Source organism: Oryctolagus cuniculus, chromosome X, assembly GCF_964237555.1.
Source record: "Oryctolagus cuniculus chromosome X, mOryCun1.1, whole genome shotgun sequence".
Classification (NCBI taxonomy): domain Eukaryota; kingdom Metazoa; phylum Chordata; class Mammalia; order Lagomorpha; family Leporidae; genus Oryctolagus; species Oryctolagus cuniculus.
In genome coordinates this window covers 70826937-70836108 of record NC_091453.1, presented here as the reverse complement: position 1 = coordinate 70836108, position 9172 = coordinate 70826937, and the positions used below count along the sequence as shown (strand labels likewise).

Here is a 9172-nt window from a genome sequence, read left to right as displayed (position 1 = left end):
GCACTCTGTACCGCTGGCGTGTTTATGCACCATTATGCCTTTTGGATTTTATTATGTCTGGGCGATTTTCCAATAGTTTATGAACATGGTGTTTCAGGACTTTCCTGGATCGAAGTGTGACTGTCTATCTGGACAGTATCTTAGTCTACTCATGACAGCACTGTCCAGATGGTCTTGGACTGCCTCCAGTAGAATGAGCTTTTTGCCAAAAATGTACAAGTAGGAATTTTACAAAGTCCAAGTCAAGTGCCTGGTGTATGTACTCTCCTCACAAGGGATTGGGATGGACTTCTGGAAAGTCAAATCAGCACTGATTAGGACACACATCTAATTCTTCAAAAACTCCATAATCTTTCGCATTCCATATGTAATTATATTAGGTGCATCCTCCCCTTTTTGGCCCTGGGTGTCTCTCTAACCAGTCCTCTGTAGGAAGCATAGTTGTTTAAGTGAATTATTGAGTCCAAGATAATTTTAAAAAATTAAAACACACATTTCTGCTCATATTCTGACATATTCGTACTCCTAGAGATCCATGATTTTAATTAGCATTTGAAAAGTCTTCTCTCCATTTTGATACACACACAAAAAATCCTTTTGAGTTCCCATGCTCTTCAGCTACTTCCCTATATATTTCTTATCTTATAAAGATAATTTTTTTAAAAAACATTGTCCACATGAGTGTGAGTTACCACATTTAGTAAATAAAATTATAGGAATCCACTATTTTACAAGGCAATTCTAACTGTTCTTAAAGTGTAATAGTTTATTACAATTCCCAGTTTTCACGTCACTCCAGTCACTCACCTACATCCCTTCAATATAAATCTGCCTTACTAAAGTAATCCATGACATTTATGTTGAAAATGATATGGACAAACTCCGAGTTTATTTGTTCTCTTATCATTGGACTCTTTACTCCTTTCTCCTTTTATTATTAGTATTATTTTAAATTGATAAGTAAAATCGTATGCATTTTTCATGAATAACATGATGTTTGGAGTATATACATATATACATATGAAATCACATTTTCATATTTCATATATAAGTAAGATCACCTGGTATTTACCTTTCTACTCCAACTGATTTTACTTAACATAATATCCTATAGATTCATCTATATTGTTACAAATGATAGGATTTTGAATAAGATTCCATTGTGTATATATACCATATTCTTTATCCATTCATCAGTTGTTGAGCACTCAAATTGATTCTATAACTTGGTCACTATGAACAGTGCTGTAAAAAACATAAGAGTACAGATGTGTCTTTGAACAGAGTGATTTTATTTATTTTGTATATATACCCTATAGCAAGATTGGTAGACCACATGGTATTTGTATTTTTAGTTTTTTGAAGACATCCATAGTGGTTTCCATAATAGCTGCTTTTTTTTGACATTTAAAAATTTTTATTATGCTTGCCAACTACCACTCTATATGGTTTTCAGAAATGTCAACATATTTTGCAATTACATTGTAGTTGGAATTGAGTAAATTTACTGACACCTTTACAATATTGAAACAAACTTCCAGGAATAAATTATTTTCTGTTTATTCAAAAGTTCTATTCTGTCCATAAAGGTTAATTATTTCTTTACTATATATAAAATCCTGAGTATATTCATCTGTAATTTTATTTTCCTCAGTTTGATACTAGGACACTTTAATCTTTGTTCTATATTCCACAACAACATAATGGATCCTTGGAATTTAAAATCTGTGAACGTAGGTCCTGAAATAGGAATACACCATTCAAGTTCTCTATTTCTTTAGTTAAATAGTGGTAATTTCTGTTTGCCTTTACTAAATAATTATGCATCTATTCTTCCCAGAAAATTCAGTCATGGCCAGAGTTCTGGCCACACCTCAAATCATGCTCTATGTATCAGGTCAGATTTCCTCATCAACAAGGGAAAAAAGCATTAGTCATGAGAAAGCCACTACATTGTTTTATTAAAGTTTAAACAGGGCGCCAGTTTTGAAGGGAGCCGAGTAGGGTTGCGGTTGGAGCCTGTGTTTAACCGCGTCGGTTACAGGTCACGATGACCGTCCCCTCTCCGGAGGAGCTGGACTCCTTCAAGTACAGTGACCTGCAAAATTTAGCCAAGAGTCTGGGCCTCCGGGCTAACCTGAAGGCAGAGAAGTTGTTAAGAGCCTTGAAAGCCCACCTGAAAGAGGAAGCAGGAAGAGAAAAGGAGCATCAGGCTGAAGGTCAAACCTCTGCTTCCTCCTGTGGCAAGCCTGAGATAGAGATTTGTGGCGAGGAACAAGCTGCTAGGGAGCCGGCTGGCCAAGTCATCAAAAGGAGGAGAAGGCGCAAGACAGCCCACAGGAACCCTGATCCCCAGCAGGATCTTTCAGAGATAACAATCAGTGAGAGCACTGAATTCCAGAGTCAAGAAAAGCAGGAAGACCAGATTCCTGGGACTACTGCAGAAGTTCCCTCTTCCTATAGTGTGTAAGAGTTCATTTTTCTCCACATTCTTATGAAAACATTTGCATATTTTGTCATTTTTGTAATACTCATTTGAACAGAAGTAAGGTTGTATGTATTTGGATTTTGATGTTTATTCATATTTTCCTGGTGATTAGTGATATTGAGTATATTGCATATACCTATGGGTTATTTGTAAATGTTATTTTGAAAAAATGTCTATTCAGATATTTCCCCTTTTTATATGGTGTTATGATTGGTTTTCTTGCTGTTGAGTTGAGTTTCTTATTATATTTATCATTTTTAATTTTATTTCATTTATTTGAAAGGCAGAATTACAGGGAGAGAGGGAGAGACAGAGAGAGAGTTCTCCCATCTGCTGCTTCACTCCCCAAATGGCTGCCATGGCCAAGAATTTGCCAGGCAGAAGCCAGGAGCCAGGAGCCAGGAGCTAGGCGTTTCCTCCTGGCCTCCCACCAGGATGGATGCAAGGGCCAAAGCACTTGGGCTATCCTCCACTGCTTTTCCCAGGCACTTTAGCAGGGAGCTGGAAAGGAAGTGGAGCAGCCAGAACTTAAATTGGCGCCTGTATGGGATGCTGGTATTGCAGGCAGCAGCTTTACCTGCTACACAACGATGCCGGCTCCTATATTAAGCCCTTTATTAATCCTTTGTCATGTATACAGTTTGAAAAAATATTTCCTATCATTCTGGAGATTGTCTCTTCGCTTTTTTTTTTTTTTTTTGACAGGCAGAGTGGACAGTGAGAGAGAGACACACACAGAGAGAAAAGTCTTCCTTTTTGCCGTTGGTTCACCCTCCAATGGCCGCCGCAGCCGGCGCACCGCGCTGATCCGAAGCCAGGAGCCAGGTGCTTCTCCTGGTCTCCCATGGGGTGCAGGGCCCAAGCACTTGGGCCATCCTCCATTGCACTTCCTGGCCACAGCAGAGAGCTGGCCTGGAAGAGGGGCAACTGGGACAGAATCCAGCGCCCCGACCGGGACTAGAACCTGGTGTGCTGGCGCCACAGGCGGAGGATTAGCCTATTGAGCCACGGCGCCGGCCATCTTCACTTTATTGATTGTATCCTTTGCTGGGTAGAAACTTTTAATTTAATATAAGCTCATTTACCTATTTTTTGCTTTTATTGTCTGTCCTTTTCAGATAACTAAAAAAATTAATTCCTGGGTTCAATGACATGGAATTTTTTCCTCTTATGCTTTTTACTAGTAGTCGTTCTATACTTTTAGGTCTTAAAATTAACTGTGTAATCCATTTTGAAAATCTTTTGTATACTTTAGGAGTTAGGGTCTGAATTCATTCTTCTATATTTGATGTTCAATTTTCCCAACTCACCTATTTAAGAGCGTTTCCCCATTGCTAGTGTATCTTTGACACTATTACCAAAATCATCTGGCTGTAAATGCATGGATTTATTTCTGGGCTCCTTATTTTGTTTTATTGTTCTCTGTTTCTGTTTTTATGTCAGTACCATGTTGTTTGGGTTACTGTAGCTCTGTAGTATATTTTTAAGTTAGGTAAATACATGCCTCCTACTTTGTTCTTTTTGCTAAAGATTGCTTCGACTATTCAGGGTATTTTTTTTATTTTAACTTTTATTGAATGAATATAAATTTCCAAAGTACAGCTTATGGATTACAGTGGCTTCCCCCCATAATGTCCCTCCCACCCGCAACCCTCCCCTTTCCCACTCCCTCTCCCCTTGCATTCACATCAAGATTCATTTTCTTTTTTTTTTTAACTTTTATTTAATGAATTTAAATTTCCAAAGTACAGCTTATGGATTACAATGGCTTCCCCCCATAACATCCCTCCCATCCGCAACCCTCCCCTTTCCCACTCCCTCTCCCCTTCCATTCACATCAAGATTCATTTTCGATTCTCTTTATATACAGATCAGTTTAGCATACATTAAGTAAAGATTTCAACAGTTTGCTCCCACACAGAAACATAAAGTGAAAAAATACTGTTTGAGTACTAGTTATAGCATTAAATCTCAATGTACAGCACACTAAGGACAAAGATCCTACATGAGGAGTAAGTGCACAGTGACTCCTGTTGTTGACTTAACAAATTGACACTCTTGTTTATGGCATCAGTAATCACCATAGGCTCTTGTCATGAGCTGCCAAGGTTTTGTAGTTCCATATGAATTTTAGTTTAGATTTTTCTATTTCCATGAAAAATGTCTGTGATATTTTGATAGGGATTATATTGAATATAAAGTTCAATTTAGGTATTATGGATATTTTAGCAATATTAAGGAGCATGAACTTTGTTTTTCTTCAATTTCTTTCATTAATATTTTATCATTTCAATGTATCAATCTTTCACATATTTGGACAAATTTACTCAGAAGTATTTTACTTTTATAGGAGTTATAAGTGAGGTTATTTGATTTATTTTAAGAAACTTTATTGTTAGTGTATAGAAATGACAACTTTTTTACATGTTGATTTTGCATGGTACAACTTTACTGAATTCATATATTGTCCTAACAATTTTTAAATAGAGACTTAATGGATATCTATCTATATGTTTATATCTATCTATACATACATATATATCTATATATAATTTCTTTTCACAAACTGGAATGATTTAGCTTTTTACTTTCTAATTTGGATGCTTTTTCTTTCTTTCACTTGCCTAACTGCTCTGGTTACAAATCTAGTACTATGTTTAATAGACATGTCATAGGTGGGCTTCCTTGTCTTGTCCCAGATATTAGAGGAAAAATTCAACTTTTCCCATTTCTGTATGTTAAATGAGAGTTTTCAAATATGGCCTTTGTTTTGTTGAAATATATTCCTTCTATAACTAATTTGTTTAGTTTTTATCATGAAAATATGTTGTCTTTTTTCAAGTGCTTTTTCTCCATCTACTGAAATTTTATATAGTTTTATCCTTTATTTTGTTAGTGTGGTGAATCACATTTATTGATTTCTTTCTTTTTTTTTTTTGTTAGTGTGGTGAATCACATTTATTGATTTCTTTCTTTCTTTCTTTCTTTTTTTTTTTTTTTTGACAGGCAGAGTGGACAGTGAAAGAGAGAGAGAGAAAGGTCTTCCTTTTCCGTTGGTTCACCCCACAATGGCCGCTGTGGCCGGCACACCACGCTGATCCAAAGCCAGGAGCCAGGTGCTTCTCCTGGTCTCCCATGGGGTGCATGGCCCAAGCACTTGGGCCATCCTCCACTGCACCCCGGGTCACAGCAGAGAGCTGGACTGGAAGAGGAGCAACCGGGACTAAAACCTGGTGCTCATATGGGATGCCAGCGCCGCAGGCAGAGGATTAGCCTATTGAGCCGAGGCGTTGGCCTATTGATTTCTGTATATTGAAACATCCTTACAACACTTGGAGAGATCCTACTTGATTGCGGAGTATTGAGGGGATATTGGCTGGAAATTTACTTTTTTTGTGTGTCTTTATCTGATTTTGTTATCAAGGTGATAGTTTCTTAGGATGAGTTTGGAGTTTTCTTTCTCCTAAAATTTTTTGCAGGAATTTAAAAAAGATTGATTTTTTTTATTAAAAATAGTGGCATTCAGAAGTGAAGGCATCAGGCTCTGGGTTTTCTTTGATGAGATGCTTCATTACTGACTGGATCTCCTAACTTGCTATTGGTCTGTTCATATTTTCCATCTCCTTATTAATCCACTCTTTTTTATTAAAATTTTGAAAAGATTTATTTATTTACTAGAAAGTCAGAGTTACAGAGGGAGAGAGAGAGAGAGAGAGAGAAAGAAAGTCTTTCATCCACTAGTTCACTCCACAAATGGCTGCAAAGGCTCTGAAGCCAGGAGCCAGGAGCTCCTTCCTAGTCTCCCACATGGGTGCAGGGGCCCAAGAACTTGGACCATCTTCTACTGCTTTCTCAGGCCGTAGCAAAGAGCTAGATCAGAAGTGGAGCAGCCAGCTCTTTAACTGGTGCCCATATGGGATGCCGACACTGCAAGTGGTGGCTTTATTCACTACACCACAGTGCCCGCCCCTGTAATCAACTCTTGGTAGGTCACATTTGTCTAGGAATTTATCCATTTCTTCTATGTTATCCAAATATTAGTGCATGATGTTTCACCATAACCACTTATGGTCCTTTTTATTTCTGTGGTATTAGTCGTAATGTATCCTTTTTAATATCCAGTTTATTTGGTATTTTTTTTCTTATCCTCTCTGGAGTTTTATTCTGTTCAATTGGTCTACATGTCTGTTTCTGTGCAAGTACCAGGCTGTTTTGATTACAACTGCCCTGTAGTTTGTGTAGAAATCAGGCATAGTGATGCTTCTAGCTTTATTTTTTGTATAAGACTTCTTTAGCTATTTGGGGCTTCTTGTGTTTCCATACGAGTTTTTCATTTTTTCTAGATCTGCAAAGGATATTTCTGGTATTTTGATTGGGATTGCATTGAATCTGTCAATTGCTTTTGGTAGTATGGGACATTTTAATGATGTTGAGTTTTCAAATCCAAGAACATGGAAGATTTTTCCATTTTAATGTCTTCTTCTTTTCTTTATTAGTCTTTTGTAATTTTCATTATAGAGATCTTTTACATCCTTGGTTAAATTTATCCAATGTATTTAACTAATTGGGGGGCTATTGTGACTGGGACTGATCTTTTTTTTGATTTTCTTTTTTTAACATTTATTTAATAAATATAAATTTCCAAAGTACAGTTTATGGATTACAATGGCTTTTTCCCCCCATAACTTCCCTCCCACCTGCAATCCTCCCATCTCCCGCTTCCTCTCCCATTGCATTCACGTCAAGATTCATTTTCAATTATCTTTATATAGAGAAGATCAATTTAGTATATACTGAGTAAAGATTTGAACAGTTTGCACCCACACAGAACATAAAGTGTAAAATTCTTTCTCAGTCATGACATTGTCTGTGTATACAAAAGCTATTGATTTTTTTGTGTTGATTTTATATCCTGGCACTTTAACAACTTCTTTTTTAATTTTTTTTGTTATTTCTTTACCAAATTCTTTTATGAGTTCTTATAGTCTCTCAGTGGAGTCTTTGGGATCCCACATATATAGAATCATGTCATCTGCAAATAAGGATAGTCTGATTTCCTCCTTTCCAATTTGTATCCCCTTGATTTCTTTTTCTTGCCTAATGGCTCTGGCTAAAACATCCAGGGCTGTATTAAATAGAAATGGTGAGAGTGGGCATCCTTGTCCAGTTCCAAATCATAGGGGAAATGCTTCCAGCTTTTCCCCCATTCAATAGGATGCTGGCTGTGGGATTGCCATAAATTGCCTTGATTGTGTTGAAGAATGGTCCTTCTAAATCCAATTTTGTTAAGATTTTCAACATTAAGGAATGTTGTGTTTTATCAAATGTTTTCTCTGCATCTGTCGAAATAACTAAATGGTTTTTGTTCTTCATTTTGTTACTGTGATATGTCACATTTATTGATTTGTGAATGTTGAAGCATCCCTGCATACCAAGAATAATTCCCACTTGGTACAGGTGAATGATCTTTCTGATGTATTGTGTTCGATTGGCTAATATTTTGTTGAAGATTTGTGCATCTATGTTCATGAAGAATTTTGGTTCATAGTTCACTTTCTCTGTTGTATCTTTTTCTGGCTTAGGACTTAAGGAGATGCAGGCTTCATAGAAGGAGTTTGGGAAGATTCCTTCCCTTTCAATTGTTTTGATTAGCTTGAGAATTGGAATTAGTTCTTCTGTAAGAGTCTTGTAGAATTCAGCAGTGAAGCCATCTGATCCATAAATATTCCTGTTGTTTATTTTGGATTTATTTTGTATTTTTTACTGGGGGATTTTCTGCTTTTACATTCTTTCATACTGATGGCTATCTTTCTATGTTTCTGTGTGTTGCACATCCTTAAGCATCTTTTGTAAGGCTGGATGAGTGGTGACAAATTCTTTCAACTTCTGCTCATTTGGAAGGTCTTTGTTTCACTTTCACTCATAAATGAGAATTTGTTGGGTACAGTATTCTGGGTTGACAATTTATTTTTCTTTTAAGACTTGGGCTATATCTCAACATTTCCTTCCATTGTGTAGGGTTTCTGATGAGAAGTCAGCTGTGAGTCTAACCAGAGGTCCTCTGAAAGTAATCTGGTGTTTCTCTTATGCATATTTTAGAATCTTTTCTTTATGTTTTACTGTAGAAACTTTGGCTACAATGTGTTTTGGTGAAAATCTTTTCTGGTCATTTCTGTTAGTAGTTCTATGGGTTTATCTCCTTGGACATCCCTTTCTCCAAATTGCAGGAATTTTTTGTAATTATTACACTAAATAGGCCTTCTATTCCATTCTCTCTTTCCACAACTTCAGGATTTCCTAAGACAGACCCATATGTTGGGTCATTTGATAGTATCCTATATATCTCTGTCACTGTTTTTAAGTTTTCTATTTTCTTCTTTTTCTTTGTCTGACTGTAAGATATTCAAATGTTTGTCTTTTAGTTTGGGTATTTTCTTCCGCCTCGTGAAGTCTGCTGTTAAGGATTTCTATCACACTTTTTATTTGATCTATTGAATTCTTCATTTTTAATATTTCATTGTAATTTATCTTTAAAATTTCAATTTCATAGGAAAAATTTTTATTCATGTCATGTATGGTTTTCTTTAGTTCATTGATTTGCTTCTGATTGCTTTTGAGTAATCCTATGGTTAATCATTTGAATTCTGTTTCCAGCATTTCCTCAATCTCTACAACTTCATAGTC

General features: G+C 36.4%; 1 pseudogene; it reads left to right on the top strand.

Moving 5' to 3' along the window:
- The first annotated feature begins 1979 nt into the window (after window positions 1–1979).
- On the top strand, window positions 1980–2485 carry LOC108178698 (nucleolar and spindle-associated protein 1 pseudogene; annotated as a pseudogene).
- Window positions 2486–9172: the final 6687 nt, after the last annotated feature.